General features: G+C 32.3%; 2 long non-coding RNA genes across 8 annotated transcripts; one reads left to right on the top strand and one right to left on the bottom strand.

Moving 5' to 3' along the window:
- Positions 1 to 1,950: 1,950 nt before the first annotated feature.
- Positions 1,951 to 4,647, top strand: LOC108733909. Of its 3 annotated transcripts, XR_003232189.1 has the most exons (6): positions 1,953 to 2,562; positions 2,780 to 2,923; positions 3,078 to 3,312; positions 3,609 to 3,870; positions 4,159 to 4,419; positions 4,492 to 4,647. It is a non-coding gene; the product is annotated as an uncharacterized LOC108733909 (long non-coding RNA). The 3 variants fall into 3 exon arrangements; XR_003232188.1 differs by having other exon boundaries at positions 1,951 to 2,613; positions 4,159 to 4,647; XR_003232187.1 differs by having other exon boundaries at positions 1,952 to 2,562; positions 4,159 to 4,647.
- A 2,117-nt stretch (positions 4,648 to 6,764) lies between these two features.
- Positions 6,765 to 18,455, bottom strand: LOC108733842. Of its 5 annotated transcripts, none has more exons than XR_003232200.1 (6): positions 18,252 to 18,455; positions 8,951 to 9,186; positions 8,044 to 8,777; positions 7,523 to 7,780; positions 6,953 to 7,185; positions 6,765 to 6,880 (listed from the first exon to the last, which is right to left on the bottom strand). It is a non-coding gene; the product is annotated as an uncharacterized LOC108733842 (long non-coding RNA). The 5 variants fall into 5 exon arrangements; XR_003232201.1 differs by having other exon boundaries at positions 8,972 to 9,186; positions 18,252 to 18,454; XR_003232202.1 differs by lacking the exon at positions 8,951 to 9,186 and having other exon boundaries at positions 8,044 to 8,246; positions 8,601 to 8,777; positions 18,252 to 18,439.
- Positions 18,456 to 18,675: the final 220 nt, after the last annotated feature.

Here is an 18,675-nt window from a genome sequence, read left to right as displayed (position 1 = left end):
AATATTTGTTGATCAGACCTCGTATAGGTCGCGAAACTGAAAATTTTCATAAATTTGAACATTTGTATCAGGAGAGCATAAGTCGCATGAGGTCTTTTTCAAAATCCAATTTTTGGTTGTTCAAATATTTGTTGATCAGACCTCGTATAGGTCGCGAAACTGAAAATTTTCATAAATTTGAACATTTGTATCAGGAGAGCATAAGTCGCATGAGGTCTTTTTCAAAATCCAATTTTTGGTTGTTCAAATATTTGTTGATCAGACCTCGTATAGGTCGCGAAACTGAAAATTTTCATAAATTTGAACATTTGTATCAGGAGAGCATAAGTCGCATGAGATCTTTTTTGGAGTCCACACTTTTAGCACCAGTTCAAGTTTAGCAGGTTTCTCTCATTTTCTCAGCATAGTTCAGCTTCTCGCCGTATGAGGGCGCCCTTATTTCCAAAATTATAATACCTTTTAAGATGTAAATTAAGATTATATTTTGGCTGCATGTGTGGAGCTCAGTACTAATTTTGGACCAATGAACATAATTATAGCAATTTTCAAGATGTTAATTATGACATATTTCTCAAGAAACGATTTTTTTCTAGTAAATTAAACACTGTTTATATTAAAACAAATTTATTTCGNAACGTTCATATTGCGATTCGATCATGCCAAAAGTTATTCGAAAGAACAATAATAACGAAAAGCTTTTTGGTTTAAACTTGTTATGTTGGTGGTACCAGTGGAAAATAATGGGCTTATTATGACTCTGATTGTTTCAGGATTGTTGTTATCTTAATAGGCACAATAAAGCACGAAAGGTAGTAGAATTGAGTGATTTTTGAATAATTCTTATCATACGATACATCGATGTTTAGATACCTATCTACATTTTATTACCTTCACATTGTTGCCAATTAATAACACCAGCTGTTGTATTTATTGTTATAAGAAGTATTTACCTAACAGTTATAAGTGTGCTGATATTATGAAGCAATAAAATTTTAATAAACAATTAATTCATATTTTTAACAACCCTACACCATATAGGTATGTACCTACTCCCTTTATCATTCATCCAATTGCTAGGAAACTTTGAAGAGTTTTTGTACACGCACCCCACGAAAGTTTAATGGTAACAAATCTATGTATAGTTAGGACGATCAAAATTGGCAATATACTAACTACAAGGGTTCATAGAAAATTTTACTTCTCTTCTGATTTTTGCAATAATAAAAGTTATCAAAATATTTGAGACAGCTTTTAAATATACCATCCTCATAAACATTTATCGCACAACAAAGCACTTCTGCATTGGACAAAATTAAAAAAAAAAATATCCCGAACCGAATTTATTGGTGTAATTCCGATGGAACGTACACTAACTTTGCTACTCGAAGCTTTTTGGCTAGCTCGAGTATGCGGTATCAGCGAAAATTTTATAGATTAAACATTTTGACCTTACTTTCACTCCCTTAACTGCAAAATCACCTTTTTCCTTACATTATTGTTAAACAAGAACCTAACTACCAAATTTTATGTCTTTATCCTAAAAACCATGGGACTACATCCCCTTTTTCACGTCATATGATTCATTTTGAAAAAGCCATACAACACGTTTATTCATATCTAATAACTTCGCAGATTTCAAGGTTTCATACAACAATTCTACAGATTTAATCTGCTTAGGGGATGAAATTCCAGTAAAATTTTCATAGAGTTATGGTACGCCTAAAAGTGAATCTACTGACTAAATTTTATTTTTCTAATTTCAGTAATTTCGATTAGGTGTTTATTAGTTTGTTAAATAAGCTAACTTTCAAATCCAATTTCACCCCTTCTAATGTAGGTCAATTGATAACTAAAGAACACATTTTAAGTCATATGATTTCTAAAATGAAATGCAAAGTTGGAAGTAAACCACAAACTGTGAACCTATATACTTTCACCCTTTTAGGGACTTAATGTTGAAAAATTCCTTCTCTATTGCACCCTAACGTTGTACAAGGAACCTCTATGAATAATTTTGTATTGCATCATAACTAGAGCGAAACCCTAAGCATATATAAACTGAAAATAGTTATTATTAAATTTTATATTTTTTTCCTCATTTCAAAGGCAGTATTTGTCTCATGAATTATTATTTCAGAGCATATGTAATTCAGATTGTAAGAACAAAAACCTTCATTATCTCTCATGCTTTCCTTTCTAATCTTTCGTCATCTCTCCCACTCTTCTAACTGATTATATTCAGAGTTGTGATCAGGCGATGGAACTCTCACGAAGCAAAACATTCAAATTATTTGAATTTATGAAGCGGGGCAGAAACTAGCTACACGATTGGTTAAATTACAAAAAGTTTGCCGCGAACCGTCGCAAATAGCTCATTTGATGCTTCTGCGTGGCGGTTTCCGCGTCATAGGTGCTTCATGCTGTAGCAATCGCAAATTCCTGCAAGCCTGATCGGCTTGGTTACTGCCAGTATGTTGCCTGTCTATCGTAGTGTGTAGTTGCGAGAGATTTTGTTCGCATATTTCCCACTTAATTTACCGAGTTATTTTTATCTATTATACAGTACGTACCTAACTGATCTATGTTTGCTATTCTTTGTTTTTAGTAATTATGGTAAATAATAATTTTTGTTATTTTTTTAATTAAAAAGTTTTGTTTCTAAGTGTAATATTCTGACTGGTTACGAACATCACTTTCAATTACTTCCTTTCACAAATGTTTCTATTTTATTCCCTGTTTTATTTATTTAATAGTGTTAATTAATTTTTTTTTTCTGCAGATTACCCGTAAATGATAGAAAAAAGAACCTTCAAGTTAGTTTGGTGTTACTGAAATCAGTAATCGTCTACTACCAGGGTGTGCCGTTTTTGTTGGACTTTCCTAAATGCTGAGTGGCTGACTTTTCATCCTGGACGTTTTTGCAGTAAGTTGAGATGAGAATACAAATCACAATTCGGTTGATATTAATCAGCAATAAATCTATTTGGTAATATTTTAGGATACTGTTATTTTCGTTTTGTTCCAGACATGTTGAATAAATTATTTTTTTAAAAATCTGATACGATTTCATTTTACAGCAACGTTTTTAAAACTCTGGATGCTATCTGCTAGGAAGCACTGGTCTTTCACTCCAAATTATATCAGTACCTGTTAGAAGGGCAAAAGGGCCTTTTTCTTTTTCAAATGGCCGAAAAAGGAATTTATCAAAAAGTGAATTTTCGACCACGAGTGATTGCTATGTTCCTTCCCGCCCTGTTGGCTGATTCATTTACCTTTGGAGTTTGGAACATACATTCCCAGCAGTTACATAAGGTGAGAATTCATTAAATTTAATTAAAAATATTAATGTTTTGTATTTCTTCCAACAATTATCTATTGTGTACAGCAGGAAGTTATTATCAAGCATCTATGATATTTTGTTAACAAATATCTATTGTCTACTGTATAAATTGGTGCATCTGTGATCATTTGACGATTTTTATGTTATGATGTAATGAGACGCTATTTCGCCATTGTATAATTCCTCTATTTTAGTTGTTTTTTATTATATTTCGTATATAGGAGCTTAATTAAACCCTTATTAATATATTTTTTGTCCATTTCTGTAGATTTCTGACAAATGAGAGAGTATAAAGTTCAGTTTGGTCGTACTCCAACAACCACTGTCTACATGGGAACTGCATTTCCTGGACTACATTTTTGATTTGCTGTTTTCATCTTGCAACATTATGCAGTTGGTTTTCAACCGCTGAGTAAGAGCAACTGGAGATTTATTTGAATTCCACTGAATCAACAATGTGCTATGTTCCCTCCTGCTCTGTTGGCTGATTTATCTACATTTGGAACGTACATTCTCCGCAGTTACTTAAGGTGAGAATACATTAAAGTTAATTAAAAATATTAATGTTGTGTATCTCTTCCAACAATTATCTATTGTCTACAGCAGGAAATTATTATCAAGCATCTATGATATTTTGTTAACAAATATCTATTGTCTTCTGTATAAATTGGTGCATCTGTGATCATTTCATGATTTTTATGTTATAATGTAAAGAGACGCTATTTTGCTATTTTATAATTCCGCTATATTAGCTGTTTTTTATTGTATTTCATATATAGGATCCTTAATTAATATATTTTTTTCGTCCATTTCTGTAGATTTCCAACAAATGAGAAAGAATGAAGTTCAGTTTGGACGTACTCAAACAACCACTGTCTACATGGATATTCTATTTCCTAGACCACATTCTTCTTCATCTTCATCGTGCAACATTATGCAGTTAGTCTTCAACCGAGGAGTGAGAACAACGGGAGATTTATTTGAACTTCACTGAAGCAACAAATTTTCTACTATGGTATTCCTCTTGGATTTTGTTTGCTTTTTACACCTGCAAACTTGACAGCCTACAGTTGACTAAGGTGAGAATATTTAATATTATTATTTATAATTAATGACTCTTTATTAATCTGTTACCACCCTATCTGTTTCAGATCGACGCTGGAGAAGACAAAGAAGATCCGTAGTTAGAGTAGTTCTCTATCTTGCATGCTTTATTTCATTGAATTAATTCTTGAAGTTCATTTTATTCAAATTAAATGTTTTTTGTAGCTTATTTTATTTCAATTAATTTTTATTTTGCATGCTTATTTTATTTATTTTATTAACTTCCCATTAGGAAGTTATTGTAATTGGGTCGAAAAGTGAAATCGGAATTTTCATTATATTTCCACGTTTTAACATATTAGTAGCATGCTAGCCAATTTNAATACGAAATAAATTTGTTTTAATATAAACAGTGTTTAATTTACTAGAAAAAAATCGTTTCTTGAGAAATATGTCATAATTAACATCTTGAAAATTGCTATAATTATGTTCATTGGTCCAAAATTAGTACTGAGCTCCACACATGCAGCCAAAATATAATCTTAATTTACATCTTAAAAGGTATTATAATTTTGGAAATAAGGGCGCCCTCATACGGCGAGAAGCTGAACTATGCTGAGAAAATGAGAGAAACCTGCTAAACTTGAACTGGTGCTAAAAGTGTGGACTCCAAAAAAGATCTCATGCGACTTATGCTCTCCTGATACAAATGTTCAAATTTATGAAAATTTTCAGTTTCGCGACCTATACGAGGTCTGATCAACAAATATTTGAACAACCAAAAATTGGATTTTGAAAAAGACCTCATGCGACTTATGCTCTCCTGATACAAATGTTCAAATTTATGAAAATTTTCAGCTTCGCGACCTATACGAGGTCTGATCAAGAATTACTTTGACAACAAAATTTGGTCGTTCAAATATTTATTGATCAGACCTCGTATAGGTCGCGAAACTGAAAATTTTCATAAATTTTAACATTTGTATCAGGAGAGCATAAGTCGCATGAGATCTTTTTCTGAGTTCACACTTTTCGCGCGGGATCAACTTTAGTAGTTTTCTCTCTAATTCTGAACATAGTTCAGCCCCTCACCGTACGAGGGCGCTAATAATATTAAAATTAATATAATTCTGTACTTCTTATCGTAGTTTTAGTCTTTTAGAGTCTATATTTGTCCAAGTCTGAGACCTTCATTAAATATTCATGAAATTAAAACACGTAATTCAATCACTTATTTATTTAAACCCCAAAATAATGTTAATACAATGATAATCTATTTATGATTTACACATTTGCATTTATTACAACATATTTATTTCAAATAACTACATAATATATAATATATACAACATATCCAAGATACTATACATGTTTCTATTTATTACAATTATTAACAATTTACAAACTGTTGAATTGATATTTAAAAACTATGTTTGGGATAGAAATGCTCCTTAACTCTCTGTGGCCTCCTCATCGCCCCTTATAGCCACCCTATCCACCCAAATGAATATTAATTTTGAAAGACTAACAAATGATATATTTAATTTTAACAATTATGCCAAAAAAACAGTTTAGAAGCATTTTAAAAATTAATTTCAGTTACAACCATAAACATATAAAGTTTATAGAGAAATTTAGAAAAGTTACCTATCAGACTAAGATACAATTACATTAGGTAATTCAACAGTTTACAAATTAAAAAACAAAGTACCTGTAATGTAAAAGAAACACAAGAAAACAAGCAAAATACCTGAAAGAGAAACACAAAAAACAAATAAAATTTCAAAGAAAATACAATAAAAAGCAAAAAATACGATGTCTTCATTCTTCTCAGGAAATACCTCATTATCTGAAAGCAAATAGTGCAATTAACAGGACTAACGGCAAATACTAATAGCTTTGGTAGAGAAGATCGGACAGATTTCGCCAAGGCAAGCTGGGCAGTCGCCTATTGCTCCTATTCCAGATAACCCACTGTACCCCGTCTGAAAGGAAGTAACGCTAGAGTAGACTCGCGAAAAGTGTATAAGACACTTTTAAGATCAACTAAATAGCTAAGCCCAAGGGAAGTCGTTCGGGGAGGCCCTCCCTAATTCCACAAGGGTGAGAAGAAACAAACACGATAACGAAACGTTGAATCATGTAGAAGACGTAGGGTAAATGCGAAGCAAATTAGGAAGAATATGCAGTAAGCTAAGCGAAGAGGTAAGCAAGAGACATGTTAGACTACACTACTAAAAAAAAATAAAGAACATGTTAGTAGGTACTACTGCTACAAAAAAAAATAAAAACATCTACAATCAAAATTTAACTCAAATAAAATAAAACAAAATAAGCATGCAAAATAAAAATTAATTGAAATAAAATAAACTACAGAAAACATGCAAAATAAACAATTAATTTGAATAAAATAAACTTCAAGAATTAATTCTATTAGATAGAGCATGCAAGATAATGAACTAACTACGCATCTTATTTGTCTTCTCCATCGTCGATCTGAAACAGATAGGGTGGTAACAGATTAATAAAGTGCCATTAATTATAATTAATTATATCAAGTATTCTCACCTTAATTAACTGTAGACTGTAAGCAAACAAAATCCAGGAGGACTACCACATAGCCGAAAATTTGTTGTTTCAGTGGAATATCTCCAGTTGCTTTCCCTCGTCGGTTGACAATTACGTGTATAATGTTGCAAGGTGACGATGAAAATAGGAAATCAAGAATATAGTCCAGGAAAGACGATATCCATGTGAATACCACCAAGTTGAACTTTATTCTTTCTCATTTGTTGGATAATCTGCAGAAACGGACAAAAACATATATCAATTAAGGATATTACACTCCAATATAAAAACGATATGAAATACAAGAAAAACACGCTACGAAAGACACATTTAAACCAGCTTATAATTTAAAAATGGAAATATACATCTCTTTTGGATAAAATTGAATAGTTTTCTTCTGTTTTTAATACTAATGCCAAATTATAATGTTCATTTATGAAAACTGAAAATAAATACTAATATCATTTATTTCTACTATCACATTTTTAAAGTTACAAATGTCGAAGGAGTTCAGGCTTCTAGGATAATTTAATATCACAACTACTACCTTTAATGAAAATTGTTACCTACCGATACTTTTTCATTAAGTCCTTCTTTGGCAACAATTACTGCTTGCACTACCAGTGGAAAGAGAAAAAGGCACTTTTGCCCATCCATCAGGTCCCGCCATTATCTGGAATGAACGGCCAGTTGCTTTTCCTCGTCTTGTAAGGTGACGATAAAAACAGAAAATCAGGAATATAGTCCAGGAAAGACGATATCCATATAGACAATGGTTGTGTGAGCACTACCAAGTTGAACTTTATTCTCTCTCATTTGTTGGATAATCTGCAGAAACAGAAAAAAAACATATATCAATTAAGGATATTATATTCCTATATAAATACGATTTGAAACACAACAAAACACCCACCAAAAAATATGAATATAGCGGAATTATAAAAAATTAATTCCTGTTGGTTAGAACATGCTAGATAAAGAACTATTTTAACTGCGAGAACTCCTTGTCTTCTCCACCTTCGATTTGAAACAGGTATGATGGCAAAATATTGGTAGAATGCAGTTTTTAATTAACTTTAATGTATTCTCACCTTAAGTAATTGCGGAGAATGTATGCTTCAAAGATGAATCAGCCAACAGAGCAGGAAGAAACGTAGCTCACGATCAGTGTTGTTTCGGTGGAATCGAAAATGCTTTTACTCGTGATCGAAGATTAACTGAAGACGAATAAAAACCAAACGAAGTCCATGAATAACGATATCAGTGCAGACAATTGTTTTATTCTTCGACCAATCTGTGGAAATGCACAAAAAAAATAGAATTACTGCGCTATTAAATTCACAAGAAATAAAATAAAACGAAAAGGCACCTAAAGTAAAATTACATTTGCCAAAAACTTACAATTGGATACACAATGGATGAGTTACAGCGAGAATTATAAGTCTCCTTTGCTTAAAAATTAAATTTTTGTAATTAAAGTTTTTCATACTAGTGTTAAAATATAATATTCATTGTTGAAAACTGAAAAAAAACAACGTTATCATTGATTTCTACTATCACAATGGTTGACATTCCTAAAAGATAAGTTACAAATGTCGAAGGAAGATAATTCAACATCACATCTAATATCTTTAATGAAAATCGTTACCTACAGGCACTTTTTCATTCGGTCCTCCTATGGCAACAGCGTACTGCTTGCATTACAAGTGAAAAAGAAAAAGGCACTTTTGCCCATCCATCAGGTCCTGCTATTATCTGGAGTGAAAGACCAGTGCTTCTTAACGGATGGCTTCCAGAGTTTTAGTAACCGGTCAGGATATAACGCCTAGAAACGAAACTTTTTTATTAATAAACCACAAAAAGTATTATTAAGCTTAAAGAGGGAAAAGTAAATGTCGGCTAGTTAGGTACGTATTGTATAAGAAACCAATCTTACGAGAAAAAGTATTCGGTTAATTAAATCAAAAGTTGCGAATAAAATCTCTTACAACTACACACCGCGATAGACTGGCAACATACTGACAATAACCACGCGGATCAGGCATTCAGGATCTTGCGATGGCTACAACATGACGCACCGGTGACGCGAAAGCCCAACTCAGAAGGTATCTGCGACGGTTCTCGGCAAATATTTTACAATTTAACCAATCCTGTAGCTAGTTTCACCCCCGTCTCATAATTTGAAATTATGTGAAGGTTTTACTTCATGCAAGTTCCATCGCCTGACCACAACTCTGAAAATGATTGAATCCATGAACGAGAAAGATGGTGAAGGATTGAAAATGAATAAGGGAACGAGTTGTTCTTCTTCCTAATTAATTAGTTATTTATTTAAGGGTTAGACACATAGTGAACACAACAATTCTCACGCAACAAATGGATGTCCCAAAACTTCATACTAAATGTTTTGGGCCTATTGCAGTTTGCATTTACGATGTTGTTATTCGCATATTTCAAATCCAATTTACAATTATATTGAACTACCAATATCAGCAATTTTCGATGCAACACAGAAGTCTCAAAAATTCCAAATAAAGGTTTTCAACTTATCGATACTCTATTCGAGAATTACCTTTTTTCTCAGCACCTTAAGTTTCTATTGCAACAGTGCACCTAACCCCAATTTAAAATCGGTTTGGGTTAAATACAAAAAAGAGCAGTATCCAACGCATCCAAAAGGGTTTTTAACATGTTCAAACTCCACGCAAAGTTACCTCTTCTTTCGAATTTCTTAAGATCGAACATCTCTACGCGACTGCAGTACACCTATTTTAAATACAAATTAAAATCCGATAAAACTATCGAAAAGAGCAGTTTTTGGTGCTACAAACAAATTTCTCAAAAATTTCATATCAAGCAATAGTTTTTAGGTGGTCAAAACTGCACGGAAAATTACTAATTTTTTTTGAGTTTCTTAATTTCGAATGTCTCTTTACACGACCGCATTTCACTTACTTTATATCCAAATTAAAATCAGATGGATTTATCGAAAAGAGCAGTTCTTTGTGCAGCAGACCAATCTCTCAAAAATTTCAAATAATGGTTTTTAGCATGTCCAAACTCCACGCAAAGCTACTTCTCTTATCGAGTTTCTTAAGATCGAATGTCTCTTAACGCGACTGCAGTTCACCTATTTCAAACCTAAATTAAAATGTGATAAAACTATCGAAAAGAGCAGTTCTTTGTGCAGTAAAATAATCTCTCAAAAATTGCAAACAATAATTTTTAACTTGTCAAAAATGCACGTAAAATTACCTATTTTTTCCAGTTTCTTAAGATCGAACGTCTCTTTATGCGGCTGCAGTTCACCTATTTTAAATTCAAATTAAAATACGATAAAATTATCGGAAAGAGCAGTTCTTTGTGCAGTAAAATAATCTCTCAAAAATTGCAAACAATAATTTTTAACTTGTCAAAACTGCACGCAACGTTATCTATTTTTTTAAATTTGTTAAGATCGAATGTCTGTTTATGCGACTGCAGTTCACTTACGTTAAATCCAATTTAAAATCCGATAAAACTATCGAAAAGAGCAGTTCTTTGTGCAACAAACCAATATCTCAAAAATTTCAAATAATGGCTTTTAACTTGTCAAAACTGCACGCAAAATTACCTCTTTTTTCCAGTTTCTTAAGAACGAACGTCTCTTAACGCGGCTGCAGTTCACCTATTTTAAATCCAAATTAAAATCCGATAAAACTATCGAAAAGAGCAGTTCTTTGTGCAACAAACCAATATCTCAAAAATTTCAAATAATGGCTTTTAACTTGTCAAAACTGCACGCAAAATTACCTCTTCTTTCCAGTTTCTTAAGAACGAACGTCTCTTAACGCGGCTGCAGTTCACCTATTTTAAATCCAAATTAAAATCCGATAAAACTATCGAAAAGAGCAGTTCTTTGTGCAACAAACCAATATCTCAAAAATTTCAAATAATGGCTTTTAACTTGTCAAAACTGCACGCAAAATTACCTCTTTTTTCCAGTTTCTTAAGATCGCACGTCTCTTTACGCGGCTGCAGTTTACCTATTTTAAATCCAAATTAAAATCCGATAAAACTATCGAAAAGAGCAGTTCTTTGTGCAACAAACCAATATCTCAAAAATTTCAAATAATGGCTTTTAACTTGTGAAAACTGCATGCAAAAGTACCTCTTTTTTCCAGTTTCTTAAGATCGAACGTCTCTTTACGCGGCTGCAGTTTACCTATTTTAAATCCAAATTAAAATCCGATAAAACTATCGAAAAGAGCAGTTCTTTGTGCAACAAACCAATATCTCAAAAATTTCAAATAATGGCTTTTAACTTGTGAAAACTGCATGCAAAAGTACCTCTTTTTTCCAGTTTCTTAAGATCGAACGTCTCTTTACGCGGCTGCAGTTCACCTATTTTAAATCCAAATTAAAATCCGATAAAACTATCGAAAAGAGCAGTTCTTTGTGCAACAAACCAATATCTCAAAGATTTCAAATAATGGCTTTTAACTTGTCAAAACTGCACGCAAAATTACCTCTTTTTTCCAGTTTCTTAAAATCGAACGTCTCTATGCGCGGCTGCAGTTCACCTATTTTAAATTCAAATTAAAATACGATAAAATTATCGGAAAGAGCAGTTTCTGGTGCTAAAAACTAATGTATCAGAAATTACAAATAATAGTTTTTAACTTATCAAAACTACATGCGAAAATTACGTATGTTCCTCAACTTCTTATGAATCTACGTCTTTTTATGCTGCAGCAATTCACTTATTCTTAACCTAATTTAAAATCGGTTTGAACTAGAGAAGCAAACAGATGTCTCAATAATTCCAAATAAAAGTTTTTAACTTATCGCAACTCCACGCGAGAAATACTAATTTTCCTCACTTTCTTAAAAACATACGTCTCTTAATGCTGCTGTAGTTCACTTTTTTTTAAATCTTATTAATAAAATGAATGTTTCAAACTTATGAAAACTTCTCTTGAAGATTACCTCCAGCTTAGTGACGAGCAAAAGTGGTGTTGGTCTTACGAAAATATAAGACCAAAACTGTCTTTATACTAGCAGGATCAAGACCAAAACTGAACAAACAAGATCAAGACTAAAAGTAATGCACAATATGCAAGATCAAAACCAAATACCTAAGATTAAATGAAAAATCGTTACTTCCTGTGGATTTATAAGCTTTTTTTTATTACAATGTGTAAAAGATCAGAAACAAAACGGGATTGAAAAAATTTTGATACAAAATAATTGATGTTGATTTTACATCAATAAAATTATTTGCAACCCTATTTTGGTTCTAATCTTTCACGCTAAACAAACTATTTTGGCATTAATGTCTTTTTTCCAATTAAAACGGATCACAAAGGCAAATAAAAAAACCTATGGAAGAATTATTTGTTGATGAACAGAAGAAACTATAACATAAAGATAGAAAAACTATACCTCAATTACTTCAAACAAGAAAATATGAACCATACATAATCTTCGCAGCTGGTGATATAGTGCAAATACCACTTAATTAATCTAGAAAAACTGCAATATTTAAAAAATGAGCAAATACCTGTCAGGTTTTCTTAAAAAATGTTTTATACTTAAGTAAATGTATACATACTTTAGTTACTTTCTTTTTCTATTATTTTTACATTTTCCCATTCGAACTTATGATCGTTATTTAGTTAATGTTGACTTATCACATTATAATATTTTGGATCCCTGTGTATATTCAATGTATGCTCTTTTACCTACTCTTGTCAATATGTAATTAAAAAATAAAATTAGTCTGTATTGGCAAAACTGAATTCAAAATTTTCTTGAACAAATAAATAAAAATACTTAGTATATTTGACTCATGTTGTACCTACTTCTTTATATATAGGATTGTTCGGAGTCATTTCGTTTTTTTTTTGTGGAAATGAAAGACAGTTTTCGTATAATAAACAAATACTTTATTAAATTATATATTGACCGTTCTGGTCCAACACCTTTTGCCATCTTTCTGGTAGTAGCATAATTCCACGCTCATAAAATTTTTGGTCTTTGCTGGCAAAAAACTGATCGAGGAGGTTTTTGACCTCCTCATTTGAGGTGAAGGTTTTACCGTCTAAAAAATTTTGGAGTGACCGGAACAAATAATAATCCGATGGTGCCAGGTCTGGAGAATATGGTGGGTGTAGCATTGTATCCCATTCAAGCTGTAAAAGCTTTTGGCGAGTGACCAAACTTGTGTGAGGTCTCGCGTTGTCTTGGTGAAACACTACACCTTTCCTGTTGATTAGTTCTGACCTTTTCTGTTGAAGTGCATCATTCAGTTTGTCCAGCTGATGACAGTAGACTTCCGAATTAATCGTTGTGTTATCCGGTAAAAGCTCAAAAAAAACGATTCCTTTAAAATCCCACCAAACAGACAGCATCACCTTTTTTTGGTGAATATCGGCTTTGGAAATGGTTTGAGCCGGTTCATCTTTTTTGCTCCATGACCTCTTGCGTTTGACGTTGTTGTATACAACCCATTTTTCGTCCCCAGTGATGATGCGCTTCAAAAACGGATCATTTTCGTGACGTTTGAGAAGCGAATCGCAGACGTCAATGCGGCGACACAGATTTCTCTCTGTGAGAACATGGGGAACCCATACATCGAGCTTCGAGGATAATCCCAGGCCTTTCAAGTGGTCATAAACTGTTGAATTTGATAAATTTAACCTCAATCCGATCTCACGTGTTGTTATTCGCCGGTTCACATCAACTAATGCCTTTATCGCGTCTTTATCAGCTTCAACCGGCCTTCCCGAACGTGGTGCATCTTCGACATCAAAATTGCCGGATCGAAATTTAGCGAACCAGTTCTGGCACTGGCGTACTGTCAACACACCTTCTCCATACACATCAGTCAATTTCTTTCTGGCTTGAACAGCATTTTTACCCTTTCTGTAGTAAAACAGTAAGATATGTCGAAAATGCTGCTTATCGCTCTCCATATTTAAAAGGGCACCAACCAAAAACTACTGCGTAGAATTAATTGGAATTTTTCACACACAAGCCTTGCTATATGAGCTCTCAAAGCATATAAAAATTATACGGCTTAAATGTGAAGTTGGGTGCAAAAGAATACAATTAAATCCTCTGTCGGGAAAAAACGAAATGACTTTCCGAACAACCCTATATTTTTTGAAAACGTAATCATTTATTTAAGGTTTTGTTTTTCTAGATACTTATGTAGGAATATTTTAAACGTCTAATCCGTTATAATTTTGTAAACATATGCTTAGGTATTTTTTGTATAATTACTCCTATAAATTAATGTAAAAGACAATATGTACATTGATAATACCTCCTCAGAAGTTCAACGTCTATACTTGAAGTCCAAGAGCAACTGCTTCATGTAAGTTAACAAATCTTATAAAACTCCATCTCGCTCCGTTGTTTCTTTGAGAAATCTACTATTATAAACTTTAATAATTGTATAAACTTTTAATAAATGATTAATTAGGGGAATGTGCTATTAATTTTTTTCAATGAATCCAAAACTATTCACAACAAATCTAGCAGCATCTCTGATTGAGATCCGCTACGATAAGTTTACGCATTATGGCGGTACCTAGACATATATCAATAAGTAAATACAAAAACATGATAAAAGCTCAAATATAAATTTCGGTGATAAGGGGATGAACATTGGTATTTGCCGCAAGTTGTTCATTAAAACCTAGGAAAAAATGTTAAGGAATGGGAAGCCGGTCTAGGCTTCATTACGTGCTACCACCTTACTCAATCCTAGAAAACTTCTCTTGAAGATTACCTCCAGCTTAGTGACGAGCAAAAGTGGTGTTGGTCTTACGAAAATATAAGACCAAAACTGTCTTTATACTAGCAGGATCAAGACCAAAACTGAACAAACAAGATCAAGACTAAAAGTAATGCACAATATGCAAGATCAAAACCAAATACCTAAGATTAAATGAAAAATCGTTACTTCCTGTGGATTTATAAGCTTTTTTTTATTACAATGTGTAAAAGATCAGAAACAAAACGGGATTGAAAAAATTTTGATACAAAATAATTGATGTTGATTTTACATCAATAAAATTATTTGCAACCCTATTTTGGTTCTAATCTTTCACGCTAAACAAACTATTTTGGCATTAATGTCTTTTTTCCAATTAAAACGGATCACAAAGGCAAATAAAAAAACNTACTTGCTGAAAACGAATCCCGGCGTAGCCAACCTCAACGTGATAGGCACGTTAGCTTAATCGAATAATATAATTCGAAGTGGTCTGCATTCTGTCGAAACTGCCAGACGCGGATCGCGATTTCGATCTTTTTGGATCTCATCAGCGCGTCGCAGGCAGCTCCTACAGAACACAGACCAATTTTTACCTGCTGTCTTAACAGCGCGTTTTATTTATTTTATTCGATTATGGTAACGTGCCTGTCACGTTGGGGTTAGCTACGCCGGAATTTGTTTCAACAAGTAGATATCCATATATTTAAATGGACCTTGTTGGAGCATACGTAATCCTAAAATGTAGCATCGTACTACAGATGGCGTTTACCGCGCCATTTGTGGTATTTTATAAGAAGAATTATGTTGAAATAATACACATGCATTCTACACTTTCTGTAAAAGCAGATCAGGTATCTAGATGATTACGTTAATACCAGATTTTTTTTAAAATTATGCATTTTTCACAAATATTTCGCAGGACCTATACGACGTCTAAAATAAAGTAGCGGTAAATCTTGTAATTATTTTAATCAACAAATTGATAAGTGCAATCCATTAGAACGAACAAGTTAATTTCCATCAGAAGACGATATGGTTAATATTAAAATAATGTAGGAATAAAAGTTAAGGATAATATATCGCTTATTTAAAACGTACAAATGAGAATCACAAATAAAAGATAGAAAAAGCAAAGAAATTTTTTTCAGTGGAAAAGGATGTGTAAATTAAAACAAGGGAGCTTAAGGTAATTTTTGAGAGATGTAGAATAACAGGCGCACTGGTACAAAAGAAATGGGAAGTTCAAATGGATAGATAGGATGATCAAACAAGGATAAGGGAAATCTTATGGGGAAAATTTTAGAAAGTATATCAGCATAGATTAAATGTAAATGCACATGTAGATACAGTTATCTAATGTTAAGTTAATTTAAAATATGCATTTTTGACAAACTTTTCACGGTATCCGATGTATTAAATAAAGCAACGGTAAAGTTCTTTAATTATGAATTAACAAATTGATAAGTGCAATCCATTAGAACGGCCATGTTAATTTCCATCAGAAGACTATATACGTAATATTAAAAAAATGTAGGAATACATATATCGAATATTCAAAACGTAGAAATGAGAATCACAAATGGAAGATGGAAAAAGGAAAGAAAAATTTTTTTATTGAAAGAGGATGATCAATCAACCAAGTTAATTTCCATCAGAAGACGATATGATATTAAAAGAATGGAGGAATAAAAGTTAAGGATAAATAATATATCGAATATTTAAAACGTAGAAATGAGAATCACAAATAAAAGATGGAAAACGTAAAGAAAATTTTTTTTAATTGAAAGACGATGGTCAATCAAGCACTACAAATGGAAACTTAAAAAAGATAAAAGTGTATCGAAGGGTCAGACTGAAAATATGAGAATATGAATGTAACCTACTGGTAAGAAGAAGAAAAGCATATGCAGGCTGTGTAAATTGGAACCAAGGAGGCTTGAATATATGTTTGAGAGATGTGGAATAACAGGAGGAATGGTACAAAAAAATGAGAAATTCAAATGGACAAAAGGGATGATCTAAAAAAGGATGTGGGAAATCTTATAGGAGAAAATATCAATAAGTATATCAGTATAGAGTAAATGTAATAGCATATATAAAACACAGTTATCTAATATTAAGTTAAATTAAATTATGCATTTTTCACAAACATTTCATGGTAGGGGAGACCGGGGATGGTTGACTATAGGGGTAGGTAGACTAACTACCGAAAAATCGTCGACAGTGTATGAACTATGTCATCTGATCATAACCAAGCATTACATTTCGCGTCCCGCTCAGTTGTCTGAAGCGTCACATCGCGGTCGTGCGTTGTTTTCGAACACTGACATGTTTTTCATATTTCAATTACATAAGTAATATTTTGATATATTGTATTTTTTGATCTGATGCCTACTCGTTTTATGTAAATCATTTTTCTATTAGTCCTAGCATTTAATGAGGGCACATTTATCATATTTCATATCTTATTTTTCAAGTCAACGGCAGTGTTTAGGCTAGCCATGCGATCAAAATTAAAAATGGCGTCTGGGGTTGGTAGACCAATTTTTTTCGGGGCTGGTTGAATAATTATTCAACCAACCCCAATGAAATATGTAGTTGAAAACAACACATAAATTAACTTTTTATTGGACTTTTAAATCGTTACGTGGCCAAATTAAAAGAAAAATTAGAACAGAATCCGAAATTGACGAGAGCAGAATTAACCCTGGACACAGTGGAATATATAAAAAATTGACAAATTTTTACTAATCTAGAAGAGGAAACTTTAGCCAGTTTATTTTTTAACAAAAGGTTCAATTATATTAAAAAAATGTTTAATTATTTGCTCCTTCTCATGATTTGACTCTTACTGGTACATGAGTCAACTTACCCCTGGCATATGGTCTACCTACCCCGGGCCAGGGGTAGATTGACTAAGATTTAATATTTTGTAAAATGCATTAAATTATCACTATTATACTAAACTAAGAACTAAATATTACATATTTTTATTAGGTTAATAGATTTTCTATCAATTAACATGCTTTTCTTGTCTATATACATTAAAACACAAAAAATATGAACTATTCAGCAAAAAACTAGTCAACCATCCCCGGTCTCCCTTATACGATGTGTGAAATAAAGCAGCAGTAAAGTTTTTTCATTATGAGTCAAGAAATTGATAAGTGCAATCCATTAGGACTACCAAGTTAATTTCCATCAGAAGACGATATGATATTAAAAGAATGCAGGAATAAAAGTTAATGATAATATATCGAATAATTAAAAGGTAGAAATAAGAATCACAAATGAAAAATGAAAAAAAGAAAGGAAAATTTGGATGAAATGTGGAACAACCGGAGAAATGGTGCATAAAAATGTGAAATTCAAATGGACAACAGAAATATCCGAAAGTATATCAGTATAGAATAAATGTAAATGCATATATAAAACACAGTTATCTAATGTTAAATTAATTTCCCTAAATCTAAATAATGCCCTATATATGTACACTGTACACGGATTAAAACATATTTTACAAACATTACTTACATTTTTCTAAAGTATATTCATTGTAATCCTATAATGGCACTTTCTATATTCTGTAACACTTTTTGTACGTAAATACGAACAAATCTTTTAGACAACACGTAGATATGCCGCTCATATCTGACGACGACCGATAACGGAATGTCAGAAAGCTGAATCACTGTTGTTGAGGCGTGACGGCGTGGCGTGGCCTAGCTTTTTTTTATCAGCAGATGCTAACAAGTTGAAGCTTGAATAAATAAAATATTGTATAAGGCCTGGAAACAAAATAACGAGATTTTTCTAATATTCTGGTAGCAATTTTCCCACAAAGGCGTTTATTACCACATATTACGTATGAGTACCTATTTTTAAAGATTAATATAAATAAAAATGTTTTCTAAATGAATTACATTGTGTTATAATTAATTAAACACTTGAAGCGAAA

The sequence above is a fragment of the Agrilus planipennis genome, unplaced genomic scaffold (assembly GCF_000699045.2).
Source record: "Agrilus planipennis isolate EAB-ADULT unplaced genomic scaffold, Apla_2.0 scaffold11, whole genome shotgun sequence".
Lineage (NCBI taxonomy): Eukaryota > Metazoa > Arthropoda > Insecta > Coleoptera > Buprestidae > Agrilus > Agrilus planipennis.
Note: the sequence above shows the minus strand (reverse complement) of the source record. Positions and strands in the feature narration are given on the sequence as shown.